The sequence below is a fragment of the Prionailurus viverrinus genome, chromosome F2 (assembly GCF_022837055.1).
Source record: "Prionailurus viverrinus isolate Anna chromosome F2, UM_Priviv_1.0, whole genome shotgun sequence".
NCBI classification, from domain to species: domain Eukaryota; kingdom Metazoa; phylum Chordata; class Mammalia; order Carnivora; family Felidae; genus Prionailurus; species Prionailurus viverrinus.
The window spans coordinates 36922699-36942442 of NC_062578.1; positions in this window are offsets into that span (position 1 = coordinate 36922699).

The following is a 19744-nucleotide window of genomic DNA, read 5'->3' on the forward strand; positions in this document are numbered from 1 at the left end:
GCAAGTCAGGAAAAGAGCCTTCAACAGAAAAGGAGCCTTGTTTGGGGCATCTGGGTGGCTCTGTCCATTGAGCATCTGACTTTGGCTCAAGACATGATCTCACCATTCTGGAATTCAGGAGCCAAATCGGGCTCTGTGCTGACAGCTCAGAGCCTGGAGTCTGCTTCAGATTCTGTGTCTCTTTCTCTCTGCCCCTCCCCCACTTGCACTCTGCCTCTCTCTCTCTTTCAAAAATAAACATTAAAAAAAATAAGAAAGAAAGAAAGAAAAAGAAAGAGAGAGAGAGAGAGAGAGAGAGAGAGAAAGGGAGCCTTGCCAGAACCTCAATCTTGGGTTTTCCAGCCTTTAGGGCTACTTGAAAATAAATTGTTGTTTAAGTCACCTAGTCTGTGACTTATTATGGCAGGCCATAGTCTTATTATGGCAGGCCACACAGATTAAGAGAGTGACCAGTGCTAAGCACTGTCTATGCCATCTGTGTATTGAAGCATAGAGTTATTGCCTAATTTTTTCATACTGTATCCCAAGTGTCTCACTAAGCCATAATAGGACATGAAAAAACAAAATGTGCTTTATGACCATATTTATGATCATATTTGATTTTGATTTCGATTTTAAAAACATTAAATTCTTGAGAACTATACAAGAAATACAGTCAAATGATAGAGAAGAACTAGGATGAACTGCTGGTTCATGAGTAACAAAATTTAGATAGCTCTGCTCTCTTCATTCTCACTTGTTGACATGCTTTACATTTGGAGGATCCAACTCAAGTATGTTCTCCTTCTATCCTTCCCAGCACATTTAATCAGCCTTCTTGCACCCCCTAGGCCCAACGCATATACTGTTCTGTGGTACCGATTCAATTCTGCCTTGTCGTTAAGGTTATTAGTCAATACCTGATCTCTTCCACTAAGTTGGAATCTACTTTGGAGTCAGGGATTTGCTGTCTCCAGAAATCGTCCTCAACGATTTTTATTTTAAAGTGAATGAGTGAATAAACAAAATAAATGAATAAGCAAATGGGGAAGAAAGAAACACTGATACAAAAATAAGGCAATTCCTCCCAATTGTTGGAAGTTACATCCCTGAAGATACCTCATTAGCATGCCTGAGATTGGCAAATTTGAAATTCCAGAAAATAAGTAACAAAAAAATACATATATGTATGTTTTCATGTATGTATACATGTGTGTATATATATATTATATGTTTATATATATATGCATAATATGTGTATATATATGTTATGTAAAATTAAATTTACAGTGATATTTTCTCACTCTGACCCTCCTGTCTCCTTAAGATAACTCTTGACTAGGGGCGCCTGGGTGGCGCAGTCGGTTAAGCGTCCGACTTCAGCCAGGTCACGATCTCGCGGTCCGTGAGTTCGAGCCCCGCGTTGGGCTCTGGGCTGATGGCTCAGAGCCTGGAGCTTGTTTCCGATTCTGTGTCTCCCTCTCTCTCTGCCCCTCCCCCGTTCATGCTCTGTCTCTCTCTGTCCCAAAAATAAATAAACGTTGAAAAAAAAAAATTAAAAAAAAAAAAAAGATAACTCTTGACTACATTGGGCCCACCCAGGGAATCCAGAATATTCCCATCTCAAGACCCTTAACTTAATCACATCTGTACATTTCCATTTGCCACTTTAGAAAACATATTCACTGATTCTGAGGATTGGGATGTGGACATCTTTCAGGAGCCACTATTTTATATACCACACAGCCTATTGGACAATACCAGCAGAGCTTGTGACCATGATTTTTTAGAACTGGCTATCAAAAACTAGTGAGGAAATCAATTTCTCATGATCTAGAGAGAGTGAGGGCAAAAAACTTTTTCATGTTCTCTTTAAGAGCCTGCACCAAAAGTATATAAATATCAAAATTTAAGTCAGTTTGCAAATATTAAACTGTGTTAAGTTCAAATAAGCATTGATTACAGATACTTAAAAGAAAAAAAAAAACAAATCCTAGGACTTTAAATAGAATAACACAGGGGCGCCTGGGTGGCTCAGTCAGTTAAGCATCCGACGCTTGATTTGGGCTCAGGTCATGATCTTGCATTCAAGAAATCGAGCCCTGGATCACACTCTGTGCTGGGAGTTTGGAGCCTGCTTGGGATTCTTTCTTTCCCTCTCTCTCTCTGTCCCTCCCCTTCCTCTCAAAATAAATAAATTAACATTTTTTTAAGTTAAAAATTAAAAATGGAAAAACATACACACAACTGCTTAGTTAACATTTATTCAGTATTTTCTGTATTTTATATATACATATATATGTATATATACATGTATATATACACATGCAATATATACAAATATATTCTTTATATATATATGGAGAGAGAAAGACAGAGAGAAATTAACTACAGAAATCTGCTGACTGCAAGCTAGAGAAAAGTCACTGGTGTAATTCAGTCCAAGTCTAAAGGCCTGAGCAAGAGTCCAAGTCCCCAGTATTAGAGGGCTGTTGGAGTAAAGGACAGTCTGAGTCTAAAGGCCCCAGAACCAAAAGCAGTGATGTCTGAGGACTGAGGACAAAAAAGATGGATGTTGCAGCTTAAGCAGAGAGGGCAACTTTGTCTTTCTTCCACCTTTTTGTTCTGTTCAAGCCCTCAGCAGGTTGGATGATTCCCATCCACATCAGTCTACCAATTCAAATGCTAATCTCTTCTAGAGACACCCTGACAGACTCATCCAGAAATAATGTTTCACAAGCTATCCGAGCATTCCTTAGCCCAGTCAAGTTGACACATAAAATTAATCCTTGCAAAGTGTATGTACATGTGTATATTGTAAATCCTTAGAGAAAATATAAAAGAAACAATGCAAAGATAATTAGATAAAATGCCAATCGATGTTTTAAAATGTCAATAGAAAAGAAATGGTTATATTTGAATAACCAAAAAGAAAAAAAGAAAAGAAAAGGCAATAACAGGGAACAGGACAAACAAACAAAAGAGATGGGAGAAACTTAAAATGTATAAAATTGGTAGATATTAATCCAACCACCTTATAATTACATTTAATGAAAATGGTCAGAACAATTAAAATTCAGTGACTGTCAAATTAAGTAAGAAGAAATCAAGATCCAAGAATACTCTGTCTCCAAGAAAACCAATTTAAACATAATGACATATAGGTAAAAGGTGAAAGGATGGCAACAAATTTAATGATTAAATACAAATCAAAAGAAAGCTAGAATAGCTATACTGATGTCAGAAAAAAAGTAGACCTCAGAACAAGGGAAAATACTGAGAAAAGGGGCCAATACATGACTATAAAGGGTCAATTCATTAAGAAGAAATAAAACTTCTAAATACATATGCACCTAACAACAAAGCTTCCAAACTCAAGAAGCAAAAATTTAATAAAACTGAATAGATAAAAAGACACTTATACCTAAAGACTTCAATACTTCTCTATCACAGATAGAACAATTGGATGGAAAATGAGTAAAGATACAGAAAATCATATCAACCAGCTTGATCTAATAGATATTTATAGATCACTATCCAACAATAGCAAAATAGATATTCTTTTCAAGTACATGTGGAACATTCACAAACACAGACCATATTTTTAGACACAAAACAAACCTTTACATATTTAAAAGGATAGAAATCATACAAAGTATTCTCAGGCCATATAGAATTAAACTGAAAATCAGCAATAGAAAAGCAACTAGGAAATTCTCAAATATTTGGCAATTAAACAACATAATTTAAGTAATTCATGGAACAAAGAGGAAGACTCAAAGGAATTAAAAATATTTTAAATGAATGTAAATAAAAATAAAATATCAAAATTTGTGAAGCTAAAGTAGTGCTTGGGGGAAATTTGCAGCACTAAAATATCTCTATTGGAAACAAAAGATCCCTGTGGTAGTTTAAAATACATTGTCAAATTCTTTGATTCTCCTCCCTTTCAAGGTGAAGCTCCTTCTTTGAGGATAGACTAAAGGTTACTTGATTTCATGATGTATTACAAGGTCACAGTAATTAAGACAGAGTGGTATTGGTGTCATGACAGGCAATCAGATCAAAGATCCAAAATATAGTCTGGAAGTAGACCCACAGACATATACAAATAACAATTGTGACAAAGATACAAATACAATTAGGTAGAAAAAGCATAGATAGCCTTTTTAACAAGTAGTGTTGGCACAATTGGACTTCCATTCATCACAAAAACAATAAAACTTGACCCATACCTCACTCCTTTTACAAAAGTTGGCAAAAAATAAATCATACCTAAAGAACTATAAAACTTCTTGAAGAAAACATTGGAGAAAATCTTTGTGACCTCAGATTAGGCAAAAAATGCACAATATATAGAGGCACCTGGATGGTTCTGTCAGTTGAGTTGACCCTTGGTTTTGGCTCAGGTCATGATCCCAGGTCATGGGATTGAGACCCACATCAGTCTCCATGCTGAACGTGGAGCCTGCTTAAGATCCTCTCTCCCTCTCCATCTCCCTTTGCCCCTCTCCCCTTCTTGCACTCTCTCTCTAAAAATAAAATAAATCTTTTAACAAAAATCCACAATGTATAAAAGAAAACCATAATTAAATTTTACCAAAATTAGGAACTTTTGTGCCCTGAAAAGAATGAAAAGAGAAACCATATGTTTGACAAAAGACTAGTACCCAGAATATGTAAAGTGGTTTCAAACTCAACACTATGGTGACAAACAATACTGTTTTAAAAATAGGCAAAAGATTTGAACAGACACTTCACTAAAAAGGATATATGAATGGCATATAAGTCTATGGAAAATTGCTCAACATCACTATTCAGAAAATATAAATTAAAATCACAGTGAGATATCATTAAAGGCTCATTCAAATGACTGAAGTTTAAAGGGAATAAAATAAAATTAACAATAACAAGCACCAGTGAGGATATACAGCTATTGAAACTCTCATACATCGTTGTTGGGAATGCAAATGGAACAGCAATTCTACTCGTAGGTACTCATCCAAGATAAATTAATTTTAGTTCATACCAAAACTTGTATATGACTGTTTAAAGCAGCTTCATTCATAATTTCCAAAAACTTGAAGTAACCCATATGTTCTTCAACAACTACATGAATGAACAAACTGTAGAACATCTATAGGATGGAATACTCAGTAATAGTAGGGGGAAAATGAAGAACACAATATGGATGAATATCAGATGCATTTTGCTAAGTATAGGAAACCAGACCCAGTGTGGTAGGGTCCCCTCCCTAAGGAGAAAAAAAAAACAAAACAAAACAAAACTCAAGACAACCTGGCTATATGTGTACGTGACAACATCCCTCATGATCTTGTAACAGGAGACCAGTTAATCAGACTGCATTTTTTTGTGTGTTAACATATATGGGAAACAAAGAAATATAGAATATATTAAAAAACTATGCCACATGGCGTTCGGGACTCAGTTCTTCGGGTACAAACCCAAGTGAGCGGTGCCGGCACGAATGAAGTTGCTTCCGGGAAAGAAAAGCCTCAGTGTCACAACTCTCTGTGTGAGAATCCTGCTACACCAGAGGCTGCATGAGACATGATTCCATTTAGAAGACTTTCTAGAAAGACAAGACTGTCAGTACAGAAAAGAGATCAGTAGTTTCTAGGGGATGTGAGGTAGGAAGAGAGGTTGTTTACCAGGGAGTACCCCAGGGGAACTTTTGGTTGGTGGAACCATAGTCGTAGACATTTGTGACAGTATGAACTTTTCAAAATCCATAGAGAAATCTGTGATGAAAATCAGCTTTCCTTTTCTTTTTAGCAAACATTTCTTTCACAGAACAGTTACCATTGAAAAATAAATAATTCTTGAAGCAGATGCATACACACACACACACACACACACACACACACACACACATGCCGTCATTCCTTATTATTCATGGATTCCATATTTGCAAATTTGCCTGCTAGCTAAAATTTATTTGGAACCTCAAAAGCAGTACTTAGAATCCTTCATCGTCATTTATGGGCATGTGCATCTACAGGATTTTGAAAAATTTGAGTCACATGGTCTGCACCTTCCCAGATGAGACCGAACAAGACAACACTTTGCCTTCTTATTTCAACTCTCATACTGTAAATGAGCGTCCTTTGGGGGGGTCTATCTAATGCCACATTTTTCACATTTTTGTGCTTTTCATTGGTGATTTCATTGTTTACAATGCCCCCCCCCCAAGAATACTGCTTCAGTGTCGTCTCATGCTTCCAAGGCTGGGAAGGCTGTGATGTGCCTTAGGGAGAAAATATGTGCATGAAATAAGCTTCATTGAGGCTGGAGGTACAGTGTGGTTGGCCATGAGTGCAGTGCTCATGAATCAACACCATCTAGTATACCAAGTATCTGTTTACAAAAACACACATAAAACAAGATTATGTACTGATCATCTAATGAAAATGTTGTGATCAGAGGCTCAGAGGATTCGCCCTAGGAGAAATGGTTCAGTATTCATTACGTCAGTGTTCACAGTGACATAGGACATAACCACTGTGACTAATGACAGCCGAGTGTATTATATAGATTTATATACATGTATAAAAGATATACATAATTATATATTTGAAATAGCATTACACTTAATTCTAAATCTTACAAAAGTCAATAAGTGACCATTTTTTAAACTCCTAGACTAGGTTTCATACTTGTATAATCTTGTATAACTTGTACAATGCTGAAATCATTTTTGCAGTCATATCCCTTCTGGAGCTTATTCTCAGTTCAAAGACTTTATGTAATAAAGTTTGGCATCACAAGTCACTTTTCTGTGGTCTTCTTCAAATTTCAAGTTGTTCAGTGATTTCCAGTGGGAAGGGTGCAGCTTAATTCCCTCTTAGCGGTAGTGTGATTGCAATGGACATTTTGTTCAATATTTACATTTTATCAGAACCCCGAATCTAATCTCTCCCTCTCTCAACCAACAGAAAGGATGAAAAGATGAGAAAAAAAGTCACATATTTCCTTCTATCTAGTCTCTGCTCTTAACTTTCAATAAACAAAACCATATAGTGTTTCTACCTGTATTTTAGGATCATGGTTATCATCATTTATTCTATAATTAGAAAAGCATTATTGATTAGTCTTTCTTAAAAATAGAGAACTTTCTTTATACATGAAAGTTCAAGAATTTAACTATGCTCTACAGGGGTTACTTGAAACACACTCACATCTCTCTTAAAAGCTGATGTTGCATTCAGCACCAGTAAATACTTCCAGGCTTCTTTAGTTAAAGGGACAAACACATCTGTGATGGAAATTTAAACATTTAAAGCCACTGAGGTTTTTTTAAAAGGATATTTAAAGTGTTCTCAGAAAATCAATTACAATTAAACTGTGATAATGTTTGAGGAGGTGGCAAAGAAGAGACATCAAAACCAAAGCCTTCCCAGGGAAATGAAACATAGTTCCCTTTTCCTCCCTCCTTCCCTCCCTCCTTCCTACCCCCTTTCTTCCTCCCTTCTTTTTACCTGCCTTCCTTCTTTTTTCCTTGTTCTTCCCTTCTTTTTCCTTTTTTCTTCCCTTCTTTCTTTCCTTCTTATTTTATTCATTTATTGAATGTTTATTGAGCCCTTTGCAAGTTTATATTCCATCCAGTTCAGTCTCTCTAACTTTATTTTTCATAAGGATATTTATTAGGACTAGTTCTGAACCAAAATGGGAAGTTTGTCTTCTCTGACTCTCCCCTTATGGTACCTACAACAGGTATCTCCCGCACCAGACTCAGAGAATCTCTTCTCATGGCAACCAAGTAGGGTACTTACAGCTTATCCAAGTTTGAAGGAGAAAAATCACGCTATACATGCTTTATTTTTCCTCTGTGATGATGATAATACCTTTGTAAACTTTAAATAATAGAGCATTTGTGATCTTTTTAAATTCTGTTGTAATTTCTCTAAGGTCTAATGATTGGGAGCATTGAGTCTTTTGGAAATACTAAAAGAGCTGAGAAAAAAAATCTTAGGGAAAACGATAAGGAATTGCTTTGGAAATATCGGAGTACTGAACAGCTCTTGCTTATAAATTGGAAAAGACTTAGGAAATTCCATGGAGATAGAATTGTTTCTGGCTAAGGGCTTTATGTAAGGGATTTACACATTTTCTACTTTTTTTATTGTGAGTCATGGAATACATATCCCGTGAAGAATGCACATATGGGACTGAAACACTTTTACGTGCGTGTCTGGGCGGCACTGGAACTCTTTCAGAAAATGAATACGAACCAGTGAAAATTGTCAAATATTTAAGCCATTGTAAAAATGGACCTTGGGGCTACTGAACACACATTGGGAAAATAGCAAGATTTGGCTTAGGACTCAGACTGTGGGAGGAGATGGTCCTCTGTCCAATTTTACATTTCCTGGTAGGAAATGCTGGGGCGCACAACTTCAAAGGCCTTTTGTAGGGTATTACTCTATAAAAGTCCATTTCCAGCCATGCTATTATATGCAGCTATTGAAAGCATGTATAGAAGTGTTTTAGGGGAGAAACGGACACCAACTAGCTCCTTTCACTCTGAATAAAGGTTTATTAATGCAATTAATTCAACAGATTTTTACTAAAGGACTCCTGATGGAGGCATTGCATTAGACACCAGGAGAAAATGATGAAAAAGCAATGGTCCCTGTCCCTACCAAAGAGCTCATTGTTTATCTAGGCCAAGACATATCAAAAATAAACAAACAACCAAATAATTGAATGGCAAAATATATGCTATGTTATTAAATTGATTCAAACATATGTGCTCACATTCATACACGTACTGTGGCTCCAACTAAATTTCACAATCATTTGGCTAAATTCCATGTTAACCAATATGCTTTGCTTTTATCATCAATATACTGTAGCCTTGTATGATAGTTCATCATATGCCACATTTTGAAATTTGCTATAATGTCATTCTGCTTTTTCCCAAAAAGACTGCCCATACTATTATGCCCATTACACTGTAACTTTGATTTAGTAGCAAGAGGCAGAATTTTTCACAGAGTATTAAACCACAGATCTGTAGGTTTGACTTCTAGGCTCAGTCATTCATTCTTGGTATGATATTGACACAATCATCTAATTTTCTGTGGCTTCCTCATCTGTCCAGTAGGAAAATAATACTTTCCCTGCTAACTAAAAATAAAACAAACATAGACAAAAAATATTTATTAACCAATAACAAGACAAAGTAGCAAATATCCTTAATTTTCACACTAACATGCAAAAACTTCTTTTACCAATTTTCTTACCTTGAAGTGTCTGCTTATATTAATATTTGATTAAACAAAATTATATAAATAAATTTGATAAAGAGGTCTCAAAATTTCACATTAATGTGCCCAAATAAATTTTAAAATTGAGAAGCAAGGGCACCTGGGTGGCTCAGTCAGTTAAGTGTCCGACTCTTGATTTCATCTCAGGTCATGATCTCATGGTATATGGGATCAAGCCCCTCAGGGGGCTCTACACTGGTGATGCAGAGCCTGCTTGGGATTCTCTATCTCCCCCTCTCTCTCTGCCCCTTCCCTGCTCATGTTCTCTTTCTCTCTCTCTCTCTCTCTCTCTCTCTCTCTCTCTCTCTCCCTCTTCCTCTCCCTCTCTCTCAAAATAAATAAGCAAACATTCTAGAAAATAAAAGTGTTAATAAATAAACAAAGTTGAGAAGCAAAGATAATATGTAACAGAAGTGACTTTTAAACTATGGTGCTCAACTTGAGATCTTTATCAGAGATATTTTAATTAGTGCCGTGAAGTCATTATACTTTATCCTACAGCTTCCCTCGTGTCAAACATGTCAAAGTGCTTTTAAAAGAAAATAGAGATTCAATTCTATCTTTCAAGGAAATATGATTTTATTTTTATGTCAAACTTCTCAGAGCTTATTAATAATCCACAAAGGAAATGCAGAGCCACAAAGCATTTTCACAGAAAGCATCACCTCAGATGCAAAGGAAATAAAAAGCCACCTGAAAACCCACAACTTTTAATGGCTCTTCTTTAATAATGAAAAAGCATTCAATTCTCTGCTCAATAATCCTATTAGAGTCACCACTTTGAAAATTTATACCAAAATAATCAGTTTAAAGTAAACGATTTTTCTCAGAAAGCACTTTTGGTCTGAAATCATATTTCTCCAGTTTTTATCTAGTAAGATTTTAAGGGCCAATCCTAAGGCATGATAATAGAATGCTGACTGATCCTTAATCAAATATCAGCTAGTCACTACCGCCACTGTGAGCAGTTCTAATAAAATGTAATTTTGTACTCTCTTTCTCATCTTCTTTGCAGAGAAGGTTGTTACTGCATAGAAATAGTAAATAATGGATTATCATACCAATTGTCCCTAAAGATTAGTGTGTGAATTAGGGAAATAAAAACCTATCAATCCCTTCTTTTTAAGTATTTTTCTGAAATTGAATTTGACTGTATGACTTTCTAGCTATACAAAACAAAGATTAATTCTTAACTCTTATTTGTTCCATCGACTACAGATCAGGTTGTGTTTTACTTGATATTCTTTCAAGGCCTGACCAGGAAATATGATAAGGCAGAAATTCTAGTAAGCTAAGAAACTGGGTTTGCCAAAACAGCTAAACAATCAGACAGGGAAGAACATCATGTGCGAGCTGGGCTGGGCTCAGTCAAGATGCTTAGGAGAGAACAGGAACAGCTAGGGGAACATTGGCATACAAAGGGCATGTACAGAGAGCAAATTTGGTTATGCTTCACATTGGTTTCTATGAACTCCATTTAAAAGGTGCGGAGAGCAACAAAAGGCAACCAAATTGGCAAAGAAGAAATCAAACTTACAATATTTGCAGATGACATGATAGTCTATGTAGAAATCATGAAAGACTCCCCCAAAAATTGCTAGAATACATGAATTCAACAAAGTCGCAGGATATAAAATCAACATGCAGAAATCTGTTGCATTTCTACACACCAACAATGAAGCAGAAGAAAAAAAAAATCATGGAATTGATCCCATTTTCAATTATAATAAAAACAAGAGGATACCTAGGAATAAACCTACCTGAAGAGGTAAAAGATCTGTATTCTGAAAACTATAGAACACTTATGAAACAAATTGAAGAAGACACAAACAAATGGAAAAGCATTCTGCACTCATGGGTTGGAAGAAGAAACATCGTTAGACTGTCTATAATACCCAAAGCAATCTATGCATTTAATGCAATCTCTATCAAAACACCAGCAGCTTTTTTTGCATAGCTAGAGCAAACTATCCTAAGATTTGTATGGAATCAAAACAGACACCGAATAGCCAAAGCAATCCTAAAAAAGAAAAACAAAACTGGTGGCATCATGATTCTGGATTTCAAGCTATATTACAAAGCTGTCATCATCAAAACAGTATGGTACTGGCACAATAACAGACACATAGATTAATGGAACATAATAAGAGAACCCAGAAATAGGCCCACAATTGTATGGCCAACTGATCTTCTACAAAGCAAGAAAGAATATCTAATGGAAAAAAGACAGTCTCTTTGGGAAACGGCACTGGGAAAAATGGACAGTGACATGGAGAAAAAGAAACTGGACCGCTTTCTTACACCACACACAAAAATAAACTGAAAATGGATGAAAGACCTAAATGTGAGACAGGAAACCATTCAAAATCCTAGAGGAGAACACAGGCAGCAACCTCTTTGAACTTGGCCACAGCAACTTCTTATTTGACATGTCTCCAGAAACAAGGGAAACAAAAGCAAAAATGAACTATTGGGACCTCATCAAGATAAAAAGCTTCTGCACAGCAAAGGAAACAATCAATAAAACTAAAAGGCAGCCTGTGGAATGGGAGAAGATACTTGTAATTGACATATCTGATAAAGGGTCAGCATCCAAAATCTATTAAGAACTTATCAAAGTCAACACCCAAAAACCAAATAACCTAGTTAAGAAATGGCCAGAAGACATGAATAGATATTTTTCTGAAGAAGACATCCAGATGGCTAACAGACACAGGAAAAGATGCTCAACATCACTCATCCTCAGGGAAATACAAATCAAAACCACGATGAGATACTACCCCACACAAGTCACAATGGCTAAAATTAACAACACAGAAACTCCAGATGTTGGTTAGCAAGGATACAGAGAAAGGGGAACCCTCTTGCACAGTTGGTGGAAATGCAGACTGATGCAGCCACTCTGGAAAACAGTATGGAGGTTCCTCAAGAAACTAGAAATAGAACTACCCTATGGTCCAGCAATTACATTATTTGGTATCTACCCAAAGAATACAAAAACACAGATTTTAAGGGCTACATGTACCCCAATGTTTATAGCAGCAGCATCAACAATAGCCAAACTATGGAGAGAGCCAAAATGCCCCTAGACTGACAAATTAATAAAGAAGATGTGGTATATATATATGCAATGGAATATTACTCAGCCCTCAAAAAGAATGAAATCTTGGGGCACCTGGGTGGCTCAGTCAGTTAAGCATCCAACTTCGTCTCAGCTCACGATCTCACAGTTTGTGAGTTCAAGCCCTGCGTCAGGCTCTGTGCTGACAGCTCAGAGCCTGGAGCTTGCTTCGGATTCTGTGTGTCCCTCTCTCTCTGCTCTTCCCCAGTTTGTGCTGTCTCTCTCTCTTAGAAATAAATAAATGTTAAAAAAATGAAATCTTGCCATTTGCAATGACATGCATGGAGCTAGAATGTATTATGCAAAGCAAAATAAGTCAGGGAAGGAAAAATGCCATATGATTTCACTCACACATGGAATTTGAGAAACAAAATAGATGAATATATGCAAGTGTGGGGAGAGAGGGAGGGAAACCATGAGAGACTCATAATGATAGAGAACTGTGGGTTGATGAAAAGAGGTGGGAAATGGGCTAGATGGGCGATCGTACTAAGGAGGGCACTTGTTGTGATGACCACTGGGTGTTGTATGGCAGTGAGGAATCACTGAATTCAACTCCTGAAACCAATATTGCACTCTATGTTAACCACGTTTTTTTTGTTGTTGTTGTTTAAAAAAAAGTAATAAAAAACTAAATAGAAGTTGCAGAGAGTAAATGTGCACAGGCGAGGGAAGGACACTACTTTTAAATCCGCTTTCCTGACATGGATTTAGGAGGAGAACAAAGGGCAACAAGTAAAAATAGTAGAAATGTCAAATATTTATTAATTTAGACTGCCGATTCTTCCGCTGGTCTTCACTACTGCCTTTTCTTTCTCCTCCATGTCACTTCCCTATTCAAAACCTTGAAGTTGCCTGGTTGATAAAGTCCACGATGCCTGACTTTCAGACTCTCCTGTTTACGTCTACCTACTGATCTAGTCTCAGCTCTCATTACCTCATGCTTCCTAAAATAGAGTTATTTAGTCTTACTTCTAAAACTTCCACAAACCAGACCTAAAACTTTAGACAAACTAGAGTGTTCACTTCCCCAAACTCATTTGTTTCCTCACCTCTACACCTTTATTTACACTCTATTTTTCTGCCTGCAAAATCTCCCTCACCAAATGCCATCCATACTCATAAAGGCTCTGTCCAATGTCACCCTCTTCCAGGAAGCCTCCTGAAATTCTTATCTCAGCCCCAATTCATTTCTGCCTACTCCTCGCATCCACAGTACTACACTATTCCTTTTATTCTAAAATATATAGCATTCTGCACTCCCTCACAGTTACTTATATGCCTTACAACCAGAGTAATATAAACTACTTTAGAGTAGAAATCCAATGCGCACACTTCAGTTCTCCACAGTGGTTAAGAAAGTGCTGTCTTGTCTTAATAGGTTCCCGTGCCTGTTGAATAAATTAAGTCTTGTTCAAAGTTATCTCCTCTGAAAAATAAAGCCAATGGACTATTAAAGGAAATATTAGGAAAATAGATGGGTGATAAAATTTTGGGTGGGGAGAAAAATATGGCTGCCATCAAAACCAACTACAGTTCCCAGGGAATTGTTAGCTCTTTCCTCCTTGGTTTCTTAGGCAACTGAGCCAGACAACTTTTCTATGTGATACTTTTGTTATACAGTGTATCTCACACACTCTGACATTGATTAACTGCTTGAAACTTTACTTTAGAAAGAGGAAGAAATAGCAGAATGCATTATCTTTGCTTTTTAAAATTGCTTAGCATCAATTGTGTGAGGATATTTTGTATGGTAACTACCAGATAAAGGTGAGTGCATCTAGAGTGGATGGATGAAAAGAGAAATAGAGAGAGGGAAACAGAGAACACAGACGAGAGATGGAGATTATATATAGTCATGGTTGACAGAATGACTTACTTGTACTTGCTTCAAGCACAGGTAATAATCTTTCATTTTCCATTGGCTAGAAAATACATCAACTGAAACTTACCTTTACTCATCTTCATATATATGTATATATATATTATATATGAAGAATATATATATTATATATATATTATATATATAAGAATATATATATATGAAGAATATGTGTGTGTGTGTGTATGTATAATCTCAAGGGCTTATAGCAACTGTGTGTGTGTGTGTATAATCTCAAGGCTTTATAGCAACCAGAAATATCCTACATTTTAAAATATTAATAAGTACTTTGTTGTCAGTATATAAGACAAAATATATAGAATACATACTAAGACTCTTAAGAGCTATAGAAAATTTTAATTCATTGGAAATGAAAGTGTCAAAGCCACATTTTTATTTTTACGTGTTGTACCAAGAACATTAACTTCTAAATTTTCAAATATTTCTTTTTTAAAATGACCAAATTTTAATATACATTTTGTTGAACATTCTGAATCAATAGAAGTAATAATAATTAATTACGCTCCTGAAAGACATCACCTGTTAGTATTTCTGTGTTAAGTTGCTCTGTAGGTTACCTTCATACTCTAAATAATATGCTTACATGGCTATTTCTTATCACCCTTAGATAATTTCCATTGATTTTCAGTCATGATGGATGAGGATTTATTTCGCATGATTCCAACCACCTTCCTCAATTTTTCTAGTTAGATTGTTATTTTTAGTACCTATGCCTTTATAACATATATTACACTTAACTTTTAATTTTTTGTTCCATCAACCATGAACTATATCCTTGGACTGCTCACTTTGTAAAATGATGCTACATAAAGTAAAATGGTCAAGTTTTCAAATCACAAGTGTAAGATCAAGCCTCTTTTGTTTAATAAAGAGAAGGAAGGAGACTGTGTCCCTACCCTCTCTTCCTTAGGGTGTCACCTTGAAAACCTAATAACTCTGATAAGATGTCAGATCTTTTAGTCCCTACAATGCAAGGTTGTGGACTGCATGATCCTTGAAACTGTAGACATACATGTCCAAGATTAAGTGAGAAGTCTCCGGCAAGTTATTCAGGAGACAGCCACAAGGTTATTCCTCTTATCTCTCAAGGAGATAAGAGAAGTTTTCATTATTCTCTCTGACTTTCCTGTATAAATCTGTGTGAAAGTCTGTCCAGACTTTGTAAACATTTCCATACTACCTTTACATTCGCATCAATCTCTCATGTTTACTCACTGATAAATGCATTCTTTCTTTCTCCTATATTGGTATAAAGAGATGGGGGAGAGGGGTGTCTTTTGTTGGCATAATTATTTTATCTCATCTTTGCAACAGTTAGGAAGACTTGTACCCTTCCTTCTTCTTCTCCTAGTCAGTATAACTTCACTTTTTTACATTGTCAAGGCTAATAGAATTCACAATCTGTGTTTAATCAGAATATTTCCCATACATTGTCTGTAGGTTGATTAACATTGCAAGTCAATACAATAGTTTAAACTGTTATGAATATGCAGATATTATTCATTACCAAGTAATAAAATGATAATACATATTTTTATGCAATTCAAAGGAGAATATTCCTAGCATCAAGATCAAAAGGTCTATCCTTCACGCCAAATTATTTTCCATGTTAATCAACCTCATATTTGACATTTTAGTTTTCTTATATAGTTTTGAGGCTGCTCCTCCCTGTTTTGTTTTCTTTTTGAGAGAATAAACATATATTCTCTTTAGGATATTCCTGATGTCTGTATCTTCCCACTTATTCTGTCTAAATATCAAAATGCTTATCACTATTGAAGACATTATTCTTAGAGCCCACTGAACCATTCTAATTCGTACCAAATGTCTAAAAAGAGACCAACTGTTACACTGTGATTTTTTTTTCATTTGATGCCTGAATCGATTCCACTATTTCTTGTATTATGTATCTTTTTTTTTAATATCATTTTATGGAATATACCCTCAAATCACTTTGTCATAAAGAATGCATAGATAATTAACTTTCCCAATTACAACATACAGAAAAATGACTTCATCTAAATTGATTGATAATTTGATTGAGATTATAATTCTAATCTCAGAATCATTTTCACTTAGAACTCCGAAAGCCTTCCTCTCCTATATTCCCAAACATGCTAGTTGTGACTAATGAGAAGTCTAACTAACATCATTTGAAAAATGCTCTTTTGCAGGTGGTTCTTTTTGCTGGTGGCTTTGGGTTTTGATGATTTTTTCATCCAGGCTCCCTTCATTGCAGGCATCCAATCCCTGACGTCTTTGTCTCTACTTCATCTGTTAGCTCTCTCACTTTTTATCTTCCCAGGATTTTTTTATGATTGTTAGTGAAGAAAAGGCCAACAATTTGGCCTTGGGGAATCTTTAAGGGCCCAGCCAAAATAGAAAAGGTGCCAAAAAGATATGATAGAAAAGTCGAGGAGGTAAGATGAGAACCAAGAGAGAATGGTTTGGGGGAAGCCAGGAAGAGGGACGCCACAGCAGTGTCAAAAGTGAATGAAATTGTATATTCCCCAACTTTGATTTCATCTCTAGGATGGTGAAAGCATCGCCTCAGAATTCCTCAAGGTTTTCCATGATTCTCTCTCTACTGCAATCCAGGAACTCTTATGGCTGCTCTTAGATCATATCTTCACAGAGAAATACTGCACTTCTGAGCTTCTCTATGCCAATATTCCAGTTTCTGACCACAGCAAAGGAAGCCTCACATACTAAGAAATTTTTTAATCCTCTATGTATCTATTGGTTTACATAGGAAACACAGACACAGGAAAGAGTCTAACAAGCAGTGAAAATAATACCTACAAAGATGTAACCAATGCTGTTTTTAAAGTAAAATCACAACTTTATTTATTTTTATTTATTTTTAAAGTTGATTTATTTTGAGAGAGAGAGTGAATGTGTGTGTGAGCAGGGGAAGGAGTAGAGAGAGAGAGAAAGAATCCCAAGCAGCCTCCATGCCCAGCACAGAGCCCAATATGGGGCTCGATCTCACAACCCTGAGATCATGACCTGAGCTGAAATCCGAAGTTGGATGCTCAACCGACAGAGTCACCCAGATGCCCCTAAATTTACAGATTTAAATAGTCCAAATACTATTTTCAAAGAAAAAACTAATGCCCTTAGTCTTCAGGACAACTCAGAATCTAGTCTATGAATCATCTTGAGTTATTTTTGCACTACAGGATCATAGAAAATGTTTCAAAGTAGCTACAGATCTTCTAGATCCCTCTTGGAAATTTAGAAATCGGCTACAAGCGAAGTCCTCTTTACCACCTTGTGATTTGACTCAGACACCTACCCATTAGTCTTCATTAGCAAATATATTTGTGTTTAATAAGGATATTCTGCCACTTGGAAAACATAGGCAGCTGAAGAATTTCCAGGATGAGAAGAACATTTTTTAATAAATGTAACCATTAGAAAACATAGTCAGAATTCTGTGTATGCATTCTAAGCAGGTTACCTAAAATCACAGAATGCCTAGTTAAATTCAGATTTCCAAAAACAACAAATAATTTCTAGTGTAAGTAGAAATCTTTGCAATCTTTGGGACATCTTTCTACTAAAGATGCAATCTTTGGGACATCTTTCTACTAAAAAAGTACTTGTTGTTTATCTAAAATTCAAATTTAAATGAATGTCCTTTTTTTTTTAATTCGGTGACCTTAGTTCCAACACAATTAACATATATTCAGTCAAAATATAACTTTTATATTAATATTGTAATTCTAATTTACCCAACAAGCTATGACTACCTATGGGGGTGGAACCATCAAAATGACTTTTTGGAATAGCAAAAGATAACAAGGACCAGTGTCCTAGATTGTTTCATGGATATAGATACACACACATACACACACACACACCCTTTAGAATTTCTAGAAATTACTATAAGGGACTGGGATTTCCAAGTGAGCAAGGAGACTTTAAACTAGAGGTAACTGAATATTAGTATTTATATAACTTCTATTTATACCCTTGGGTTGATGGGGCTATAACCTTCAAGATACCTATATAATGTTTTAATGTCTGCCAAATATAACCAATATACACCCTATTTTAATAAATGGCACCCCCTGTCCATCCAGTTATTCAAACTGGAAATTGTGGATGCATCTCTGATTTATCTCTATTCCTCACCCCTCACATCATGCTAAGTCCTATCAGTTCTACTTAAGTATCTCAAAATCTGTTCTCTTTGTGCATTTGCCACTATCAACACCCACAATGAAGTCCCCATCCTCTCAAACACAGACTTCTGATGAGAGCCAGCTCGTTTGCCTCCCTCCATCTCCTCTAACTCCCAATCAATCCATTTTCTACATTGCCATTGCAGTAATCTTTTAAAAATGAGGTTCTGATCGTGGCCCTCCCTTGTTTGAAGCCCTTTCATGTTCTCTCATTCTTCTTATGATATAGGCCAAAATCTTTAAGCTGGCACTGCATGATTTAGGCTCTTTCTTCCTTGCTGATTTTGGGAAAGCCTTATTAGCCTTACTAGTCACACAGACAAGGATAAATTCCATTATTCCACATTGTCTCAGTACCTGTTTCTCTCCCTCAGGGTCACATCAAATCAACAATTAATTATTTAGGTCATAATGTATGTCATATGTTTGTGTCATTATTGCTTGATGTCTGTCTTCCCTATTAAACTGTAAGCTTCTCATAAGCCTAGTTGTTATCTGTAGTTCTCCCTTACTACATTGCCAGTGCCTAGGCAATGCCTATATTTATGAGACAGAAGAAAAGTATTTACTATATAAATAAAAGAAAAAAAATGTGCAAATATTTGTAGATCCCCCATAAGTAGCTATTACAATGGGGATTTGTTCCCACCTAATGCACTTGCATTTCCCAGCAGGGAAGAAGCTGTATTAAAGAGACTTAAAAAAAATTTAAGTAGATTTTCATATCCTTTCTAGGAATATTCATTTGAATATTCACACCTTCTTCTCCTGCCAACATGTCTCAAAGTCACACACTGAGAAAAAAAATTCAGAAAATTCTGAGAACAGCTGGTTAGCATATTTCTTGATTTTTTAAAACTTATATAGAAAATAAGTAAAGATAAAGTCATGAAGATCAGGCCTGTGTATCGTCTTTTCAAAGAGGGAAACTGAATATAACCCTTTCAGTTGAGTTTGCTTTAAAGAAATCAGTACGTAACAAATTCTAGAAAAAATCTCCTTAGGTAAAGGTTAGAGACTGTCAGGGGACCTCAGTTCCTTTTCCGTTGTTCATTAAGTGAGCCCAAACTAAGGCTATTGAAAGCCATTCAAGCTTGGTGGACCCTGACCATGATTCCAAAAAAGTGGAATTTGTGCACCGGGGAGGAGGAGGGTAAAAAGTCCTATGCTATTTTCAAATCTTGATATTATACTCCCAATTTCTTTGGTTTTATTGCTCATCAGGGCAATTTAAAAGACAAGAATGAGTACGCAACAAGGC